Raw genomic sequence first — 23,422 nt, forward strand, 5'->3', positions numbered from 1 at the left:
GCAAATCAGGAGTGGGGGCAGGTTCTCAAACTTTGCACTTCTGAGTTTGTTTGTTTGTTAGATTCAGTTTCCTCTAGGTGTTCTTATAGTGTTCATATACTGAAGATGTGTCCAAATATGCTCACTTGTTGCAAGGTTTTCCTTTTATATTGCTCACAATATAACAATATCACAATTTAAAGCCTGTTTTCTTTGCCTCTGACAGTTCACAAAGACAGACAATAAGAGCTTGGGAAAACTCAAACATTTGCATGCTGTTTTGGGACATTTTACCAGGTTAGGTTATATCCTGTCTTTATTGAGCACCCCTCCTGATCTTCTTCTTAAAGGTAAAGGTACCCCTGCCTGTACGGGCCAGTCTTGACAGACTCTAGGGTTGTGCGCCCATCTCACTCAAGAGGCCGGGGGCCAGCGCTGTCCGGAGACACTTCCGGGTCACGTGGCCAGCGTGACATCGCTGCTCTGGCGAGCCAGAGCCGCACACGGAAACGCCGGATCTTCTTCTTAATCATTCATTAATCCCAAAATCTTCAGTGCATTTCCCCATCACTTTCCTAACTTCTAAATGTTGGTTTCTTCTCTTTTTTTAAAGTGAATTTGTTGCACTAGACTAGAGTAACCACCCAATAGAAATGGTTCAGTTTGTTTTGAGTGACACAGCACAAAGAATGGCCCTCTATGCACTAGCTGGGAAGGGGAGAATGAAAACAGAAAAAGGAGTTAGGCAAAATCACTATAACTTGTTGTGGGGGTTTGGAGGTTTAATCTGAAATCAAGATGGATTTGGGTTTGTTGGTGTCTCTGGTCACTTCTCTCTCTTACAACATAGATGTTGTAGATTTTAGAAAGGTGAAATAATATTAGAATTAGAGCTGTCAGAGATGCAGAAAGGAAATTGTTTGAATACTTAGGAACTTGGCAAAAACTGTGCAGATTTTTATATTATGGATGCATGTTTTGTATTAGTAATGCTATTGTTTAATACAGGTTTGTCGTGCACTTTGGCTAGAACAATAAACGTATGAACTGAACTAGGGTAGCAGAGCCCTTTAATCCATTTCATTTGGGCAAACATAAAGTTTTGCACTTGGACTGGTCCTGCAAAATAGTAAGGCTAGAGGCTATGAGCATTAACAATCTTCTGTAAACTTGTTCCTGAATGAATATGCATTGTCTTAGTCTGTAGGGCACATTCTCTGCTTGCTCTTTTCAGTAGCCAAGTTCCGCCTATACCTTTTTTTAAAAATAATTTTTATTAACAGGCCAATCACATCACATTATCCAAATCACATTAGTTCCAAATTATACAGCTAAATTTTAAATTTTGTTGGGGGTACCCATACATCAAGCTCCGCACGAGTCCAAAACTCCACACGAGTCCAAACATCACTTATATTACTGCTTTAATTAGACAGTTTTATCCAGTTCAATCCAGATAGTCCTTTATTACTTTCTTTCTCTTCTTGTTGTTATCGTATATCGTATATTCCTTTCTTTGCGATCTCTGATAATCTTCACAAGCAGATTGAAAACAGGCATCCTTTGTGTGGGTTTTGTACTCTCCAAAGATCATATCACTCTATTCAATGCTTCCAAAAAAAATTTTAATCTTCGGTCTGTCCTTTACTTTTCTCAGGCTTGCCAAATAAATCAAATGAATAAGGAGGCTCTGTCAGGTCAAGCTTGCGTTCCAACATTCCTTCTCTTTCGAATGATCCTGATTCTCCTCCCCCTGTCCTTCTTTCTCCGGCAAGCCTGTCTTGGCGAGACGCCATTTTTTAACTGCGTCATGAAAATTTTCCTCTTTCTCACCGTTCACCAATCCTCTCTCCTGTTATAATCCATCCCACACAGTTCTTGAATTCCTGCTTGTGATTAGTAAAAACGCAGTGATCTTATTTCTATCTGTGGTGAAGGGTTATTAATATCACATCGTGCAAAGAAAAAAAAGTTTTTTCCTCCACCCCCCCTTCATTCCAAACATACAGTCTCCTATTGGTGATTCATCAGAAGATTTACTTATCCGTCCATCACTCCCGGTCACAGAGATCCATTAATCAGCAGTCTTATCTCTCGAACATTACTTGATATATGTGCTTCAGCTTCATTCCAATCGTATGTTTCCAATTATAATTCCGAGCTGAAGCTAACCAGCACGCGCTAATTGGAATTGGCGTCAGGAAGAACTGACTTCACCGAGGGCTCGTGCCAAGTATTCAGCACCCCCATCTCTCGGATCAGGGGGTGCATTATGAACACTGCTGGCAAGGCAGCGCCCCCCATCTCCTGGTGGGGTAGGAAGACTGCATACTTCCCATAGCAGCCCCTTAATTACCTCGTATGGGTCAGAGAGATGTTATTGTCGGCCATCTTCCAACGTGCCACCTGGTGGCCCCCGTGTCCCGCCTATATCTTAAGCTTTTCTCCTGTTTACCTAATCCTGCTCTCTGGAATCTCATCAAACCTTCTAGGATATCCTACCAAGAAGTAATGCAAGCAGGATGTGGCTGGGCTAAGAAAACATGGTAGACAGACATGCTGGAATCAGCTGACAATGGGCTTAAGAAAGGAAAGGTCACATCATTCATTACACTATAACAGGCACGTCCAAGTCCCAAGAGACTGCAATCTACTCACAGTATAAAAAAATCTGGCAGTGATCTACCCAGAGTTGTTGAGCTTTTAAGGAGCCAAAATTGTTGAGCATTTTTTAGGGTGGAGATCACAAGGGGTCCTAGGATTGACCAGGATTGACCAGGAACATCCTGCGATCAACCAGTAGATCACAATCGACCTGTTGGACATGCCTGCACTATAATAAACTGATGCAAAGATGAGAACGAAAACACAATGTTTAAATTAACAATAGCACTGTATTCCAGATATAGCACATGGCATGTTTTACCCTGCCTTTCAATCTGATGGAATCATGATTGATGGGTTATCTAAAAGCATTTTAAAGTGCAGTTTAGTTTATCAAGATTACAGTATACAAATACTAGGAATTATGAGTGCTTTCCTTTCAAACCATCATTGTATTATCTCGATTAGGCCTGGGAAAGGTTTCTCCCAGAACTTGAGAACATAGAAAGAAAAAGTAAAGAGAAAACTCCAATATCCACAGTAGGACAATAGCTTATTTAAGACAATCAAAATGTTTAAAAATACTGTGCAAGCTTCTGAGATCACTATTTTGTGACATTTCAGTAAGAAAATCCACAAACAAAAACCAGACATCAACCCAACCTCATCTCTGGGACCAAACAGCAGAATTGTTGTCAAATACTAAGTAACTTACATGTTAACTTTTGACTTTTGGTTCATGAAAAGCAGCTTGGCTGGATTTTTAGGCTATGTGTCAGTTTGGGAGATGTTGGGCAGGATATGAATAGGAACAGGAGTGTTTCTTAGCCATTACACTAGATGTGCTCTCCTTCATTGTCCAAAGAGACTGAACTGTGGACCAAAGCGGCCTCTGGGTTGACTCTCATCTCTTCCAATATCTCGGGCTAGAGAAAACCACTCAGGTTTTTGTAGGCAATATGGAAACAATAGGTAGCACTTAGTGTGTTCTGCCCCTTTTCTTATTTATATTTATTGCATCTATCACTTACTTTTTCTTCAAGGCAGTGGCGTAGCGTGGGGGGTGCAGGGGGGCCAGCCACACCGGGCGCAACATCTGGGGGTTAGGGTTAGGGGGCGCAAATCCATGGGTTAGGGGTCGCAAATTACTTGCCTTGCCCCGGGTGCTGACAACCCACGCTACGCCACTGCTTCAAGGAGTACAAGGTGACACACACACATTTATTCCCCATTTTACCCTGGCAACAACCCTGTTAGGCTGAGTGCATGTGACTGGCCCCAAGTGACTTAGTAAGCTTCAGGACTGAGTCAGGATGTGAACCCTGCCCTCCCATGTTCTAGTTCAGGGGTCAGCAACCTTTTTCAGCCGTGGGCTGGTCCACCGTCCCTCAGACCATGTGGTGGGCCGGACTATATTTTGGGGAGGGAAATGAACAAATTCCTATGCCCCACAAATAACCCAGAGATGCATTCTAAATAAAAGGACACATTCTACTCATGTAAAAACACACTGATTCCAGACCGTCCATGGGCCGGATTGAGAAAGCGATTGGGCCGCATCCTGCCCACGGGCCTTAGGTTGCCTACCCCTGTTCTAGTTGACCACTCTAACCACTATGCAACACTAGCTTGTTCACACTGAAAGACCTGGATGGGGTCGGGGATTTGCTTTGCAGAGGCTTCCCTTTAATACCACCTAAAAGGATATGCTCAGTATGAAACCATATTTACGGGATCTGTATGAGAGCAGGATCAGAAGCTAGTTGGGTAACAAGAAGCAGAAAGTGGGAATAAATGGACAGCTCTCTGAATGGAGGAACGTAAAAAGCGCAAATGACAAGTAAAAATAACTTTGCATTATCTCTTGACCTAAAGGCATTTACATAATAGGCGTCCCCAATTAAAACAGTGCAAAATATTCTATTAAAAGCAAAGACTGTGACAATACAGTAAATGCTTGTTCTGTTGTAGATTATATTTTTTGTGTTTTCTGTGAAGGGAGCTGTTAAACCTGGAGTTATTTTTAACAAGATAGGACCTCCCCACTTCTCCCCAATTTTGCTACCTACACGAATATTTCATTATCAGGTGTGTGAGGGGAAAGGCCCCATACAAAACTTTGCCAAAAATATTAAAGAGAGAACGTATCCTATATGATCAGGATATGGATAATGAATATTTACTCTTAAATTATCAGGTGACTTCTCAATAGCAGGATCCTGTGTGGCCTGAACTTGTTACTAGCTTTTGACTGGTGCGGATTGAAGGAGTGTGTGAGCTCAGCAGCTTGCATGGCTGAGCCTGGTTTTGGTAAAGAACACCAACATAATGTAGGAGGTGATGTTCATGCAGATATGATAGAAGAATAACACAGGGAGCTGCCTTATGCTGAACCAAACAGCTGGCCAGTCTAGCTGCAGCTCTCCAGGGTACATTCCTAGGCAGGAATAGAGCCTTGGGCTTTCTGTGTACAAAGCAGGGGCTGTGCTAGCAAGCTGTGGCTCTTCTCTCAGCACAAATTGATGATCCCTCCCTTAACCTATTGTGCATGGACAGTGCCACACATCCTCAAATTGGGCCTATACGCAGCCTCTACCTATTCCTGCCATCAACCGGCTGCCTCTTTTGCAGCATCCCAGTCACGGCCTGCAGAGATCTCCTTTAACCCAAGAGAAAACTGGTCTCCCTGGTCAGGTGGAACGGCTCTCAATTGGCATTCCTCTGCCTCTAGAAATCAATGTGCTGTATAGATGCTGAGAACTGTTTTCTGCTTCCTTTTTCGGTTGCTTTTCTTTTCTGTTGACATTTTAAGCTGCTTAATTGATCGAACAGCCATTTCTCTAGAGTCTGTTCCGTGTATAAACTGCTTGGCCTTGATTCTGTGTGTGTGTGTGTGTGTGTGCGCGCGCGCGGGCGCCTCTCTGCCTTGCAGCCAAGAACAGCAAAAGGGATGCAGGTTTTTGTGACCTTTCCTTGACTCTGAGAGTGCTTGAAGCAAATGTATGGGATCTAACCTAGAATAGCATCATGGATTGCCATTACTTTGGACAGATTCAAATAGCCAAATCTAATATTTTTGTTTCCACAGTGAGGTCACCCTCCACACACCTCCCAACTGCCCACAAGTCATTCTGCAGTAGATAGCTGCATGTGTTTCTAAGTGGTTTGGGGGAGCAGGTGGCAGTTTTGAAATGTTTTCTAAAACTACTTCAAGATTTTGATCTGAACACATGGTGAACTATTCAGAAATCTATCATACCACTGTCTGCTACCTTTCTGACTGAGATGGATGGACAGATGGTTGGTTGGTTGGATGCAGGCCCAACATCAGCACCCAGCTGATGGAGACATTTGCCAGAGCCCATGTACTCTCACTGGTCCACTGGGCTTAGGCCTTGCTTGACACACATACACACACCAGCAGCCCCTGTCGCCACTTGGACTCCCCAACACTAGTGCCTCTGCAGCCATTAGGCTCCCCCTTGTGCATACGAATGAGAGGCTTACTTTGTGGTACTGGTGGCTCATGGTGGCTAGATAAGTCACTTCTCAAGTGTCAATGCAAAGGAGGCTGGCAGTTGCTCCACCCTGTATCACTGGCAGGCCCCCTTACCTGGCTGTAACCAGCTCTCAGAGAGCCCCCACATGAGAGAGGGAAGGTGGCGGCTGCAGGATAACCACTGTGGTCTCTGGCCCTGGTAGGCACTGGGGGTGGGAGTGGCAAGGAGTCTGTGCAGGGAGTGCAGCTTCCCAAGGCTCCGCAAAAACTGGGCCTCAATGGATGTTCAAGATGTTGTGATATATTAACCAAAAACATATGTGGGCAGTGCTTTTTCTTTTTAAGAAAAGAGGTGTCAGAACTCACCATGAGCACCTCTCTTGTTCTTTTAGAACAGCAATGGCACCCATCCGAGAGGTGCCGGAACCGAGTTCCAGAGAATTCGATCTGGGGGGAAAGCCCTGTGTGTGGAGATGATCACAAAACATTTCCCTTTGCTTTATTTGATTTTTAATTTACTTTCCATGCTGTAAAGTCAGGCGTGGGTAATCTGTGGCCCTCCAGAGCTTGCAACTCCCAGCGGCCATGCAGGCTGGAGCTGATGGAGTTGCAGACTTCGTTAACATCTGAGCATCAATTAGCTGTTAATACATTCATACCAGTAGGTGGTCTCTTTTGTATTTGTCTAATTTGTTGATTCTGTTATGCCAGTTAATTAGCTGCATGTGCACCTTGTTTTTGTTTTTGTTTTTAAATTTACTGTCCAGGAAATGCGTAAAAGCACACAGACAACTGTAAATTCTTACCACACCATTGTAAACGTGATTTGCTTGCGCAGCTTTCTGGTTTTTGCAGAAATCTGAAGGATCACAAGAAATATAGAGTAATTCCATAGCGGCCAATGTCACATTTGTATGCTGGTTGTCAGGAGCCTTTGAATCACTGTGCATAGCAGGAACTCAGTGCTAAGTAGGATCGCTTCCCCTTCACTGCAGCTGATACAAAGGGAGAGAGATCTTGCAGAGTTCAGGTGTGCAGCATCACTCCCCCATCAAGAGAGGAAATACCGGTATGTAGGATGTTTTCAGAAACCAGTGTGAGTATGCAGACAACATTGCTTTACATCCTCCTTCCCATCCCAAAATAGTATGCTAAAGTTTTCACAAAACTAGTAGCTGGTGAAGAGGATGCCCCCATAACTGTCCTTTCTTTGCTGATTACTTCTGCTGAAATCTCAAATAGCAGCCCTGCATACAAAAAGCAATAAAGGCATTCTTAGTTGCCACCTCTGTGCTGTGCAGACAGCACTGATGGCTTCCTTTTGGACTGTGCAACTATAATTTGTTCGGGGGTGGGATTCTCCCAGGCTGCATATCTGCTGCTATGTGGAATGTGATAATGATCACAAACATCTGTTGGTCATTGCCTTGTGCCATTGTGAGATGAGATCAACCCTCTTCCTCACAACCAACCCAACACATTCTGCTGCCTGAGATGAAACCAACCCGACCGGGAGATGAGTCTGACTTCTACGCTGGTGATGGGACAATGTCCTCCGCTACACCTGTGGGCAAGAGGTGTAGCTTAGGGGCCATGTGCCATACACAGCTCTGCCTTCCAGTACCTTCCCATTGCTCGCCAGTACCCACCAGCATTCACTGCCTGAGGTGGCAACCTCACTCTGCCTAATGGTAGGGCCAGTGTTATAGCTCTAACCTGCCCTGCACCCTGATTGTCGACAGGTTATGGTGCTGGAGGAGACTCTTGAGAGTCCCATGGACTGCAAGAAGATCAAACCTCTCCATTCTTAAGGAAATCAGCCCTGAGTGCTCACTGGAAGGACAGATCCTGAAGCTGAGGCTCCAATACTTTGGCCACCTCATGAGAAGAGAAGACTCCCTGGAAAAGACCCTGATGTTGTGAAAGATGGAGGGCACAAGGAGAAGAGGACAACAGAGGATGAGATGGTTGGACAGTGTTCTCGAAGCTACCAGCTTGAGTTTGACCAAACTGCGGGAGGCAGTGGAAGACAGAAGTGCCTGGCGTGCTCTGGTCCATGGGGTCACGAAGAGTCAGACACGACTAAACAACAACAACAACAACAACACACATCACAAGAATATATATCTCTCCATCCTTAGCAACTATAACTTGAATGTGAACTTTATTTTGCAAAGCCTAACATGCAGCTGGGGTGTGCAGTCACCAGTATAACACTATGTACACTGAACAACTCAAAATGATAGGACTTGCCCCCAATTATATATGCATAGGAGTGGGCTTATCATTGAACACAGAGTAATTTACTTTTGAGTAAAAATGCTTAGGAGTGCAGTTAGTCACAACTAAACTTTGGTTGGATAAGAGCCAGTAACCAACCAAAGTTTAGTTGTGACGGAGTATATTTGCAGGAATAAAGCCTTTTCTATTTAAGGATAAGCATGCATAAAATTTCACACCTGCTTAAAAATAAGCCCTGTTGTATTCAACTTATTCCCAGGTAAGTGTACAGCCCTAATTCCATTGTTCTGTTTATTTTGATGGGTCTAAATATAAACTGAAATACATCTAAAGCACATTCACTGTGTTTCCAGTGCTGGATTTTTTATCCATGTTCACAACACCTCATTCCCAAATGCATATGTATCCTGTACTTTGTTGTGAAATATTACTATCTGATGCGTTGTTTCTCAAACCAGCTTCACACCAATTGGAGTCCTCAAGCCATTCTGTTCCTAATTGGTCTCCAGCCAAGGTGTGAAGGTAAAGACATCCCTGCCTTCTGATGTGTACACAAACAGAAACAAATCTGATACTAATGAAGCCGGGTTGATGTGAACAGCTGGGGTGGGGAAGCTGTTAATCACACTGGAAAAAAGAACACACTACATTGCACTCTAAGGGGGGGGGTAATGTGAACACACCCTCAAAGAAGCCAGCCCTGTTGTGTTCAATGAGGCTTACTACCTTAAACTTTAGGATAGCAAAATTACACTGCAACTGTAAGCATGACCCCTCAAAAATGACTTCCATTATGATCAGTGGCACTTACTCCCTAGCAAATGCATTCAAGATCGCTGCCTTAGTCATTACTAACCTTAGCCAGATTGGGACCATTGTTGCCAACAGCTAGCAGGCTGTGCAAGATAAATTCTTCCTTGGTCATAAATGGCTTTTGCTGCTACAGAAGCAGCATTTGATGATGTGAGGGAAGCTTAAGTTCAGCCAAAGGGATATTATGTTTGTAGGCCATTTGTCTTTGAAACCACAATGCGAGGGATTGGGGGGGGGGTTGTAAGTGGGAAAATGGAGCCTGATTAATTCCTGGGGCATCCTTTGCACTAACCTAATCTTAGTTACAACAGCAGCGGAGAAAGTTTGAAGAGCAAGAGAGGCTCCCCACCTGTTGCAAGGTGAGGAAGACTGTGTGATATAACTGTTTCTGCCCCAGCCAGCCACCTTCCCGCTGGGCTGAGGCTAATCACAGCAAAGCCTTCTTGCTGCTTAATGCAGGACCTTTTCTCTCCAACCGTTCCTTTGGCCCAGGGCATGTTTCAGCTTATTTTGTATTGATGTCTGAACCAAATCAATGAGGCAGCTGGGACATCTAGAATGCCAAGGACCAGAGCAAGGCAGAAGGATGGAATGCTGAAACTGCTTATCAGTCAATCTAGAAGAGCAATTTGTCTTTTGCCTTCAGTCATTCTGGAGATTTTGCTGGGGAAGTGGGGGATTTCTCTCTTTTTAACAGCCTTTCTATTGATTTCAAGGGTAGAGAATCAGAAGTTGGCAAGCAGCAAGCAGCCTGAGTGTATTTTTTCCACTTCCATAAAATCCTGTTGTAGGGTTTCCCACATACACACACCTTCTGTCCTGATTTGCACTTACACCCTCTCTGAACTAAATGGGAGGAAGGGAGTCTCAGTACTATGGCTTGTTTGGGTTTTTTTTTTAAAGTGGGCTGAGAGTGAATAAATTTTCATATTATATTAAATATTAAGATTGTTGGCCTCCTCCTGAGCCAAAGGGCTCTTTTAACATCAGTGTGGGTGAAGACTGCTTATAGCATCTTTGTGCTGTCTCTGCTGTAGAAAGCAGTGAAAAGGCCACCAAGGAACCCCACTGGAAAGAAGACACAGGGAAGACTCAGCCGGGCAAGTACCGGTAAGTTCTACTGCCACCAGAGTCCAGCCCAAGACAAGTTCTACTGCCACCAGAGTCCAGCCCAAGACATTTTGGCACCTGAGGCAAACCACAAAAAGACACCTCCCCACCAGCTAAGATGAGCAGGAGGAGGGAAGATCAGCCTTGGAATGAAAGGAGATGGAGATGGTAGAGGCCTTAGCAGAGTGGAGCTTTGCCAGATTCATTTAGCTTTTGCTGTCACCTTTAAATTCAGGCCCTTTTCTTGCCATTCAAATGAGAAAGGTTCCAATGTGAAGGAGATCCCGTGTTGTTGTTTTTTGTATTGTCTTTGATCTCACAATGACTGGCTATGTCAGCTATTGTGATGGAGCAGGGTGTTTCCCACTTCTGTCAAAGGAATTCCATCCCTCTCCCAGATAATCTGTGGTCAGGGGTAATTGCTGAGACTTTAGCTCTTTGCTATATTCAGCTCCAAAAATAGGAGCAATGCGGTTGTGATTCAAGGACCCGCCACCCGCTTGGGGATAAGAAAGACACAAGGACACAGTATATTAGGTTAATGGGCTAAAAAAGGCCACAACTTTATTGATTACAGCATGTGAGAGGTATTGGCTTAGGCATTGGATAAAACAACAGAGCGTGACTCCACCCCCTCAGGGAGGGGTGAGTCTAACAAGAGTTAACCACCAGTGGGAGGAGCCTGTTGATGCAAATACAACTGAAAGCTCCCCCTGATGTCACCGGGGTCCTGCCATGGCCCTAGCCACCAGCAAGGGCGTCGGACAGGATCCTTTACCGGAATACCCATAAAGTGGAGGGGTAGGCAGTGCCTAACATATTCCAATGCCTAACCCTGGAACACCCCCTGCCAACGAAGGAAATGGCTCCTGCTCACAACTCCTCCCCTCTGTAAGGAGGAGAGGCTTTAGAGTGAGATACACACACATGCAAAATCAAAGAAAACATAAAGAAATAGTTTGTTTGCCTATGTTTTGCTGAAAACTATGCTACATTTCTACTAAGTCAGATATTTCTTGTACAGGGATTCTCAGATAGCTGGTTTAAAATGCTATAGCAAAGTTTGTTTGTTTGTTTGTTTTAAAAGCATAGGTGATAGGGATTAAAATGTTGCAGTGTGTTTGGAAGATGGAAATGTGGCATTCTTGACACTCCTGGGGCCATACCCATTTCAAAGCCAAGACCAAGTGTGCCCCGCAGTTATTCATAAACAGAGTAGCATCCTAACCCTCCCTCGCAATGTGGGTGACTCTTCATCTTGGGTGTGGCTGAGTATGATTTTTTTGTTGCTGGCTTCTTGATTAGATGGAAAAGCTGAGAGCACTTACAAGCCCAATAAGTTTACAGGGGAGTTATAAGGCAAGGAACATTCATTGGGCATTCATGTTGATTTGCTTGCAGGCTGTTTACACGTTTTCATGTTAATCATCTGACCATTCCTCACTTTTCAGTGCATTTACCTGACATTTTCCAAGCTGGGAAAAAAAGTCCAGCATTTTCTAGAAGTTTATTCAATGTGCAACATTAATCCTCATCGACTGTGCAGTTATGGTAGACACATAAATCTCTACCACAAAATACTGAGTCTGGAGTCACCTTCTGACTCTTCTCTCAGTTTTAGTGGGGTAAAGCTACTTCGGATCTCCTCTATGAGGTTTTTTTTTGGGGGGAGGGACAACTGGGGGGGCTGCTCCTGCTACTTAGTTACAGAGCAATAGTGCCATCTGCTGGTCATTAGGAGTATCTTGCACGTGCTTTGAACATTCAGCCCAGGGGTCTGCAACCTTTAAGACAAAAAGAGCCACTTGGACCCGTTCCGAAGAAAAAACAACAACTGGGAGCCGCAAAACCATTGCGACATTTAAAACAAATATATCTCTGGAGCCACGATCTGACAGCGGGCGGGAAGGTGACGTCAGGACGGTGCGTGACTAACACACGCACCACCCCCATGCGACGTCACAGCCATACAGCGCCCGCCACAGTGAGGAGTGTTGGGGCGCACAATGCGCCTCCTCCCCTCGCTAGTATCTGCCCCGGAGCCGCAGCAAAGATGTAAAAGAGCCACATGCGGCTCAGGTTGCAGACCCCTGATTCAGCCCATTTCATCAAAGTCTTCCCCCATTAACCTTTTGTCAGATGTAAAGGTTGGTACAACTACAACATAGCACAAAACTAAAATAGTAACAAATCTGCCTTCACCTCTCTGATATTCTCTCAAACACAATCATATTTTGAGTTCTGCATTGAATAGCCATAGCTTAACTACTGTACTGCTAAAATTACCATATTTACTTGAGTCTAATGTGCCACCGAATCTAATGAGCACCTCAATTTTCAGAACCTTGAAACGAAAAGAAGTATTTGCTGGTGAATGTAAATGTGCCATCGAATCTAATGTGCACCTTAATTTCCACAACATAATTTGGTCCAAAAGGGTAAGTAAATACGGTACTTGTAATTAACAGAATTTAGTAGTACAAGGTTAGGGAGCCTAATAGTGAAGGGAGTGGAAAGGGGAAGTGTGGTGTATTCAGGCTCAGTGAAATAGCTATGCACTGTCCCATTAAGGTTAACCCAGACTACCTCAATCAAGAAGACACACTGCAGGCTTGTGATAGGAGCTCTATTAAGGAGTTGTAGAAAACCTTCTCAGGGCTAGCTCCAGGTCAGTTAGGTCTTGGGCGTAAGGCCCTCTGGTGGGACTTCTTACATCAGGGTCCACAAATGAGCCTTACTTCGGTAGTGGGCAGCTCTCCAAGGAAACCAGTCTGGAGTCATAATTTCATTTCCCACAATGCCCCAGAGCATCCCTCTTGTATTACTCCTGCATTACTTCAGGTCATTGTGGGGAATGTAAATAGTGGCTCCGGAGCAACGCTGTTCCAGGGTGCTCTGCACCACTCCAAGCCACCCCTGCAAAAAAAGGGAAATCCAGTGGGGGGGATGAAGGCTTGGTTAGGGTTATAGCAACTACCTGAGGATGCCAGGTGCTGAGACCAGCCTAGAACCTTGTAAATAAATGTTATCAACACATGTGTGGAAATAGAATTTAATAGCCAAAGGTTCAACAAGAAACACAGAATGGCCATAAGAAGGGAGTTGCCCCCCACAAGCACCCTGTCCCCCCCCACGGGGGGAAACCTGCATCAGCACTGATTTCTGGCAAGATCTCATGGTGGTGGGAGGAGGTGGGCCATGTGGAGATGGCACCAGGTGGTGCAGAGTGGCACAGCAGGCACAGCAGTCAGGCAGTGGCACAGAGGAGGACTTAAGAGATAGGGGAAAATGGGATGATCCAAAAATTTGGGATATGCGGCTGAATGTCAACCTGCAAAAGAGCTATGCAACCAATTTTGAAAAACTTTTCACATCACAATTCCACAATTGGCTGGTGGAAAAGTGTTTTTTATCTTCAGATAAGCTGATTTATTGATGGAGAGGTTTTTAAGGGATCTATTGGCCAGGGTCCCCAAAGGAACACCAAACAGACAAGGGCTTTAAGTGAAAACTAGACCTTTATTGGTACAAGCGTACGCAGGGGCAGTCTCTCTGAAGAGTCAGAGACAGACTGCAACATGGCATGATGGAACAGCATTCTTATGCAGTTCTGTGCTACACATGTGATTACCATTAGCCAATCCTATGGTCGCAATGAAACATTCTAAAGCAATCACAACCCAGCGCCTTAAATCTAAGCCAATCAGGAATATCGTAACTCCTCTGCACAACTTTCGCATTCATTCTTTATGATTAAAAATAGCAATTCTTCAACATCCTTCTTTATTAATTTTTGATTAAGCATCCTATTCATTTGCTGTTCTCTAACATCCTTAATCATTAACTAATGATTAAGTATAGTGGTTCTCCATGGTTGATTCCATTCTTCTAAACAGACTTTTGATTGAGTGAGGTCATTCTACCTTACTGATTCCTTGCATTCCTCTAGTATATCAGATTTCTTGTTGCATACTGCCGCCTTCTATATGAGCATTCTCCTGCTGAAGAGCTAATTAAAGGACAGCACAATTGCTAAGCTACAAAATAAATTCAAATGAAACAAGAAAGTTGAGTTTTCTCTTTTATTTCCAGTTTTCTCCTTCAGTATCACCCAGTCACTAGAAACATCATGAGGAAAAAAATGAAGGAGCACAGTGGCGTAGCATGGGGGGTGCAGGGGGACGTAACATCTGGGGGTTAGGGGCGCAAATTACTTGCCTTGCCCCAGGTGCTGACAACCCACGCTACGCCACTGAAGGAGCACAAAGTGTGGATAAAACCAAATAATGTCAATTGTGGAGCTTTATATGCATAATGCAAACTTAGCAACACTAGGTGGAGCCATAATATCATGAATGAGTTTCAGCTTCATTGATGCATTGTAGCCAATTGTTCCATCTGCTGCATCCAGTGAAATGCACAAAAGAGAAAAGGAGCTCTCCTTTGTGAAAGCAGTGAAAGGCAACCTGAGCTGTGGGAGGGGGAAACCATCTATGCAAAACGTGTGTGGATGGTTGTCTCCATTGGAAACAGATTCCACAGGTTTGTGTCCCTATACAACAGAGAACACTCAAGCAGCTCGTATTCCTTTAAATTAAAAATAAAATAAAACCTTCCCGATCAGCAATTTGGCAGGGAATAGAAAACAGGCAAAGGGCAGGGCTAAATCTGCCTCCCTTGGTCAAACAGTAGCTTCCCCACCCGCCTTTTTAAAGCTATGGTTTTCCCAGTAGTGATGTATGGAAGTGAGAGCTGGACCATGAAGAAGGCTGATCGCCAAAGAATTTATGCTTTTCAATTATGGTGCTGGAGGAGACTCTTGAGAGTCCCATGGACTGCAAGAAGATCAAACCTCTCCATTCTTAAGGAAATCAGCCCTGAGTGCTCACTGGAAGGACAGATCCTGAAGCTGAGGCTCCAATACTTTGGCCACCTCATGAGAAGAGAAGACTCCCTGGAAAAGACCCTGATGTTGGGAAAGATGGAGGGCACAAGGTGAAGGGGACGACAGAGGACGAGATGGTTGGACAGTGTTCTCAAAGCTACAAACATGAGTCTGACCAAACTGCGGGAGGCAGTGGGAGACAGGAGTGCCTGGCATGCTCTGGTCCATGGGGTCACGAAGAGTCGGACACGACTAAACAACTAAACAACAACACTACCTGACAGTCCAGCTGTGGAGGGGTCCCACAAGCACAGCACCTGGAAACACTCACATAGTTATTGGCACCCGTCTATCTCAAGAGACAATGGAGTGTGCACCTCCGGGGGTGAAGTCAAACCACTGCAGTAGCAGCACCAAAGTGACCTCCCCAATGCACAAGCCTGGGCAGCGTGTATTGAGGTCCTGGACTGCCCATGCAACAAGACTCCCTCTTGAGCGGCTGAGTAGAAGTGGAGGGAGGTGGGTGAGGATTCCTGGAACAGCTGAGTGGAAGGTGTGCCCTTTCACTTGCAGGGTGTGCCCTCCCAGACGGATGTATCTTTGCAAACGTAAGAGAGTTGAAAATTAAGGTCTGCTTAAATAAACAAATTGTTCCTTTTGCGGTTGAGAATTGTATGAACACAAACCATTAGAACAATTGGAGAGGTTGGTTACGCTGGACTCCCTCCTCCCTTTAAAAACCAAAACCAGAAGGCACATTCATCATGCAATCCTATCCATGTTTATTTAGAAGTAAATCCCACTGTACTTTGCATAGCATTGGAGCATACACTTACCTGGGCCCTCTCCCAATTCAAATGATTCAGCTTTCTGCAGCACTTGCTACAACCTGCCACATTTGCTTTTCATCGCTTGCTAAAGCAAAGAGGAAGGATAGGGACCTTGTGGCCTGCCAGGAATTGCTGGATTTCTATCTCCCATCAGCCTCAGTCAGGGATGATGCAGGCTGTAGTCTAACAAGAGGACCATGGACTCCCTGCCCTTGGTTCAGAGATCCTGGGCTGGCCGGAGTTAACAATCTTCTTGGATTTGCCAGGGAAAACATGGCGCAGCATATTGTGTGTGAGGGAGTATGAGGGGACAGAGCTTGCACTGAAACCTGAAAAATGACCCTAAGTTTGAGGAAGGAGAGAATTGATGTAACAAGAGCCATGTTGGTCATGGGAACATCTATTCAAACAGCACCCTCAGTCCATTCTGCAGCCCACAGACACATGCAAACAGTTCGCAAGCAGCATAGGCTCTGCATGTTGAATTTACTGCACGTAGTAGGAGGCAGCCAGGAGGAGAGTTTTAGGCAGTCCACACACACTCCCTGATCCAGATCAGGGACCCTTGCCTGCTTTTTCTTCACAAAAACATCTCTTTACAATTAAGCATGCGGATTTATCATAACAAGTAGTTTGGCCAGTTGTTTATGTGGAGATGTTGGCGTAAATATGTCCTCAGTCCCAACCTGAGAGTGCAGTATGGCATTTTGCCCTAGATTCAAAGGTGAGCCCTCCTGCATGCAGAAGATGAGAATTCTACTGCAGGCCTGGTACTCCCAGCATCTATAACTGGATGCTGACATGGGCCTTGGGGTGGGGATATAAATGGCCCATATGCACCTAACACCTCTGTGCTGCTGTGGCTGCCTGGTAACGGTAGTGCTCTGAAGAACATGCAGTGTGGGTTTGAGTCCTGAGTGCTCCCTTTTTTTTTTGCCCCTGACATGACTATTTTCACCAGGCAACAGGTGAGGAAGTCCAAATCCTGCCCCCCCTACCCACAGGTAGTGCTCAAACTCTCTCATCTCCAGCTTCCCCAGTCCAGCGCAAGAGTGTTCTCTGCAGCAAGATACTGCTGCCATCCGTATGTGCCTGCAAGCTTCCCTTGCTGAGTATCCTGACACTCAGATTCATTAATGTGTGACCCTGAAATGTCAGATTCCCCCAAAACTGATGCCAAAGTTTTCTGCTGGTTTTGTGTTGTGAACCCCGCATTTGGTCCCACCCCCCAAACCGAGCTAGGGCTGCAACACATCTGGGAATCGCTCAAAAAAAATGGATTTCTGCTCAATCGGCAAGATGTCCGGGAAAACCCAGAAGTATGGGCAAGTCTGGATTTTTCAATATGGCAACCCTACCAAAGCAAATTGGGGTAAAAAGTTAATGCCAAAAACTACAACCTTGTTTGATTTACTCCAAACAGGTGCCAACAGGAACAGCCTGCACTTCAGTATAGGCCATACTAATTTTCAAAAAAAAAATGAGAAATATTTTATTTGTTTCCAAACAAACAGATCCTCACAGCATTCCACTTAATTTTCCTCCCCTTAGGCAGAGGGAGGCAACTGCCTCAGGCAACAGATCATGAGGGATGGAGAGGCAAGAAGCAATGTTGCTAGGCAGTTCCACCATGGATGCCACATGGCATGCCTTGCACTCCCCTAAGCCAGCCTGCTGGCCTCAGGTGGAACAGAGGAGAACGTCCCATCACCATCCCTGAAATAATAGTCAGCATGGGATTTGGGGGGGGGGGGGACGACGACACACCTTTGCTCCATACAGCAAAATGTATTGGACTGGCCCTGACTACTTTGCAGTCAGCCACCCTGTAAGCAAAGTAGAAATAAAAAACAAAAGGTGGGGAGTTTTTACAAAGAGAGTAAGGACAGGAAATCCAGACCCCATCTTCAAAGATACTGCTATCCTGCTGCATCTCGTGATGACAGTGGCAGCGACATTGCTTTTGGGACCCGGGCACAGGGGCACTGTCCCCCCACCAGCTGTTCAGAAGCATTACTGCCTCTGACTGGGGCAGCAGAGCAAAGCCACTGTGGCTAGTAGCTATTGACAGCATTATCCTCTATGGATTTGTTTAATCCTCTTTTCAAACCATTCAAGTTGGTGGCTATCACTGCTTCATGTTAAACCCTTTGTTTTAGAAGTGGAAAGGAACGCCACCAATTTTACCCCTGATTTCAAAGCTGCACTGATTTTGGGGGTTTCTTAGAATTCCTGAGCACCACTGGGCACGAGGCTGCTAATAGGCAATGATAGTAAGTTTTATCTGCAGGAATTAGCAATATGGAGCTAAAGTTGCATCACCTGTTCATTTCTAGAGATCAAACTGCAGTTTTAAGATCAGCTACAGGAGTCAGTTGTTCTATTCATGTATAAGAAAAGATTGTTGCCCTGTTACATCAAAAACAATTTAAAAAATCATTATCCTTTTTTAAAAGTTGTACTCAAGTGCTGGAGGAAATAAATGCAAAGTTAGACAGTGGAACATTCAAGAAAGCACAGTATGGCAAGTGGGGCAGGGGGAGGAATCTGTCCCTGCCTCTCAGTGATTTTAGTGACACAAAAATTAAAAATGACCTCAATAGAGACTCAAAACATAACTACACTTACTGATTGTGGTTACTGGGGGATGAGTCACAAATAGCATGGTTTACTGGGTTCAAAGGGTGATTAAGAGCAGTTGTTTCACAATAGAAGCAGATTCTAGAGAAATCTCTTTTTGGAAAATCAGAGATGGCTGTGCAACATCTCTGCATATTGTAAACCCCACAGAATACCGCAAGGCCCTCAGATCTTGAGCTATATACCCATTTAAGCAGAAAAAACTTCCGGTGACTATTTTTTGAAAAAAGCATTTGTGTCTTAGTGTCCGTCCGTCCCAAATTCAGTATCTAATTTTCTTGGCATGAGACAGCCTAATCCTTGAATTTTATCTAATACCCACAAATGAAAGGAAGGAAAACACACACAGGATGCCTGCAGGGAACACACAAAGACCTCCTGGAACAAGCGCCCATGACTCACCCTGGGAAAGAACGATTAGATTCTTTTGCCAAAGGGAGAGTCAGAGCTTCATTAACGTAGGACCCCGAAATTCCAGACTCCCCCAAACTGATGCCAAGGTTTTCAGCTAGTTTTCTGCTGTTTTGCGCTGCAAATCCTGCATTTTGTGCTGCCCCCCAAACTGAGTAATTGAAAAAGCAAATCAGGGACACAAGCTAATGCCAAAAAAATACAATTTTGTCTGATTGACTCCAAACAGGTGCCAACGTGTTGTGCTAGTGTTGTGCTGCAAACCACACATTTTCTTTCACCCCCTAAAATGAGCAACTGACACTCAAACCGGGATCACAAGTAAAGGGCCAAAAACAAAACCTCGTCCTATTTGACTTCAAACTAGTGCCAAAGTGGTGTGCTGGTTTTGTGCCATTTGAGTGTCAGTTAGTCAAACCTCGGATCCCGAATGCCTCCGTTTTGGAATAGTTTGGCTCCCAAATGCCGAAAACCCGGAAGTAAATGTTCCAGTTTTCGAACGTTTTTCAGAAGTTCCTGCAACCAATTAGAAGCCCCACCTTGGTTGTCAAACATTTCGGAAGCCGAACGGGCTTCCGGAAGAGATTGTGTTTGATGACCAAGGTTTGACTGTACTCAGTTTGGGGTGTTGTGAAGAAAGCGGGGTTTGTGGCACAAAATGGCACAAAACCAGCACACCATTGAGAGCTGCCCCACCCCTCCTTCAGCTGTAGCTGCTACGAGAACCCCTTTTCTTAAGAGGAACATGAACGACTGGCTGTTGTCTCAGCATTCCCGCACACAATTTATTCAGCTATGTTAGAAACAGATGCGGCACAGCTTCATGGACTAAACATACTTAGAGGTCAGAGGGAAGTCAAGGCTCAATTCATGTTGGTACAAATTCACAAACCAACTGCACATCTTCCGGGGTGGCACCACCGGCAATGGCAGACTCCCTCTGAACTGGAGGGACTAGCTCCGCGGGAAACGGGTCTTCTCCGCTACAGCGAAGCGGGGACCCTTTTAAAAATCACAGGCGGATGAAGCCTGTGACCATGGGACTCGGCGGGCACCTTTAGCGCCCCCCAACCCGCTAAGGAACCCACTAACGGGCTCCGAAGTGAAGAGGGGGAAGTGGCGCGGTGCTGTGAGTCAACTGCTATTTCCGTGGAGCGAAGCCGCATAGCCGTTGCCGGAGAGCGCTGCCTTTTTCCTGGAACAATTTGGACTTTAAAATAAGCACCCGTGAGTACTTAGACTTTGAATAATTGGACATCAAATAAGGACTAGTGAGCAGGAAAGAATTAGATTTTAAAAACCTACTCTAATTTGGTACGGAACGGGAAGGTCTAAACAGGAAGTCAGCCTTCTGTTCATTTGTAAACAGAATAAAGCAAAGACAATTTAAACTAGAGCTCAGAAAATCGCTTTTAAAAGATTCAATTTCACCATTTAAAATTGTGGAACCCCCCTTCGACAGCAGGAGAAGGGGGGGATCTTTTTGGACTGTTTAAAGTGACTTTAAAGTAAAGTATCTTTCCTCCGTCCTGATCCTGGAGCGGGGTGTCAGGACTGACGTTTCAAGTTCATTGACCAAAGACAAGTGTTTTTGACAGATAGCTAAAAGAAGAGAAACATAGGGATTCCACTGTTCCCTTTCACATTTATATGGACAAAGTATCTTAAAAAGGGAAACTTTGTCGCAAGAACAAATAGAAGTTTTCCCCCTAGAGGGAGTCTGTGAAACTGTAACTAACTCCAGGGAGCCGGCAGCTGTTACAGATTACAATCGTGGGAACAGGCATCTGACCTTGCAGGACAATGTATTCAGAAGCTTTGTTGTGTGCTCTCTATAAAACAAATGCCCTACTGGAACAATTACATGAGAAGGTGAATTGGATGGCGACTTCGACTAGAAATTTTGAACAGGCAGTGGGAAAATATGTGGAGCCCACTCAGGAATTAAATCAGGAGTGTGTCTTGACAGAACAGGCCCAACAGGAATATGATTTTTCGGATTTGACGAATGAACTTGGAAAAAGCCAGATTTGGAAAGGAAAAGTTTGGTTTGGCTTGGAAATGGGGGGCTGGATTGACCCCCCTATGATGGGATGTTTGGACTTTTCAAATATGGCAATGGGCCGTGAGATGTTTGGGACTGTGGGGGCTCTTAATTTTGGAGGGTCTTTGAAACATGCTTTTAAATACTACATGGAACTCAGTGTTGAACATGGAAAAGGGGCTGATCTGTCGAGAAGGGTTAAAAACATTGTCAAGCTGGAGCTACCACGAGCAAGAGACAAGGGAAAATACAGTTACAAATATGAAGAAGAGCCGCGGAAGGGACATGGAAGAGACTTGAGGGCCTTGGATATAAGGTTGCCAGGTTAATGGGCTAGATCGACGGGATAATAAGGACTGACAAAACCCGGAACCAGGAGGAAGGGACGTTGGATGAAGATTGGATTTGTTTGTATCTCTTTTCTCTACCATTAGAACTGTTTTATAAAATTGATGAATGTTAGAAAAATGTTGGAATGAAATTACTTGGCTTTAGCAAAGATGTTTAAAGAATTATGAAAGAATATTATGGTTATGAGAAGTTGGTAAGGATAAGATTTAAGTTTTAAGCTTTAAGGTTTATTTTATTATAGAAAGATAAGATTGAAACAGTTTAGGGTAACACAATGACAGAATATTATGAAACATGGAAAAGATTTGCTGGGATAATTAATAACTAGGATACAAAGAAAGGGAGGAGGAGGAGGTCTAAGAAAGAAGGCAATGACAGTTAAGGATCTGAAAATAATGAATTTGTTTTTAAATGTTTTTAATGGTTTGTGATGTATTTTTGTATTTTTCTTTTTTTCTGTCACTTTTTCTTATTTTGAATTTTTATTCATATGGTGGGAAGGGGTTTGGTTTTTTCTTTTCTTTTTCTACTTTGTCAACTATTTTTATTTTGTACTTTCTTCTGCTTCTATTTTATTTTTTATTTTTTGTAACATTTTGAAAATTTCAATAAATATCTTTTAAAAAGAAAAACAGAAGCCCCACCTTGGTTGTCAAACATTTCGGAAGCCGAACGGGCTTCCGGAAGAGATTTTGTTTGACGACCAAGGTTCGACTGTACTCAGTTTGGGGTGTTGTGAAGAAAGCGGGGTTTGTGGCACAAAATCAGCACACCATTGAGAGCTGCCCCACCCCTCCTTCAGCTGTAGCTGCTACGAGAACCCCTTTTCTTAAGAGGAACATGAACGACTGGCTGTTGTCTTAGCATTCCCGCACACAATTTATTCAACTATGTTAGAAACAGATGCGGCACAGCTTCATGGACTAAACATAGTTTTTGTATGACTCATACTTAGAGGTCAGAGGGAAGTCAAGGCTCAATTCATGCTGGTACAAATTCACAAACCAACTGCACATCACACACACACACACACACACACACACACACACACACACACGTTTACCCTATGCAACTGTACACCTTGGCTAGAGATGAAATAGGAACTGGTTTGAAAAGCAGCACATCAAAAAGCAGCATTTTAAAACAAAGTACAGGATACATGTGCATTTTGGATAAGTTGTGTGAAACAGGGATTTTAAAACCCAGCATTAAGTGCACAGTAAATGGGAGCAGGCACACACATGCTGCGCTCACATTCAATGATACAGTACTGCTACCATATTTTAGGGAGAGTATTGCCTGTTCTTTTTTATCATTGTTTTACTTGTGTGGGAGTTTTGCCTGTTTTTCTAGGAGCATTTCCAAATTTTCTGAGCATTGCCAAAATTTTCGGAATTGAAATGGGTATTTTGTGATGCCCATGACAGTTTCTGAAATTTCTAAATATACCCCCAGGCACACAAACATTATGGACCTTTGCTCTGGTAAGGAGTGGGGACCTTTGGCCCTCCAGAAGATACAAAGCTGTTGGTAATATAAATTTGTTTGCATGTGTGATAAGGATTCTAAGTTCTCAAATATAAAATAAATGTTCATAAAAGTACAAGGCAAATACATACATAAGTATATAAACCACGTGTCTGAAATAGTACTGGAGAACAATATCCGCCCTCCCTTCCCCACAGGTGGGCGGGGTTTGCGGCACCAAGCGAGGCTCACCTGGGCGGGTGCCACCCACCTGCTTGAGCTGGCCTTTGACCCGCCCTCGGCCAGGGAGGACAATGGACGGCTGGCCGGGGGTGGGCCTAAGGCCAGAAGAAAAGAGGCTGACTCCTGGGCTCAAGTCTCTTTTGCTGTTCTTCCTTCTGGGATAGTCTGAAATAGTACTGGAGAACAATCCTGAGGCCATTTTGACTCCCAAATTGACCTCAAATATTTCTCTGCAAGGAGGAAGGAAATGGGAAAAGCTTTCCAATTGTCTTTTGACTGCAGGGGCTTACACCTCCCTTTTCAAA

Source organism: Podarcis vaucheri, assembly GCF_965113315.1.
Source record: "Podarcis vaucheri genome assembly, chromosome: 1".
Taxonomy (NCBI): domain Eukaryota; kingdom Metazoa; phylum Chordata; class Lepidosauria; order Squamata; family Lacertidae; genus Podarcis; species Podarcis vaucheri.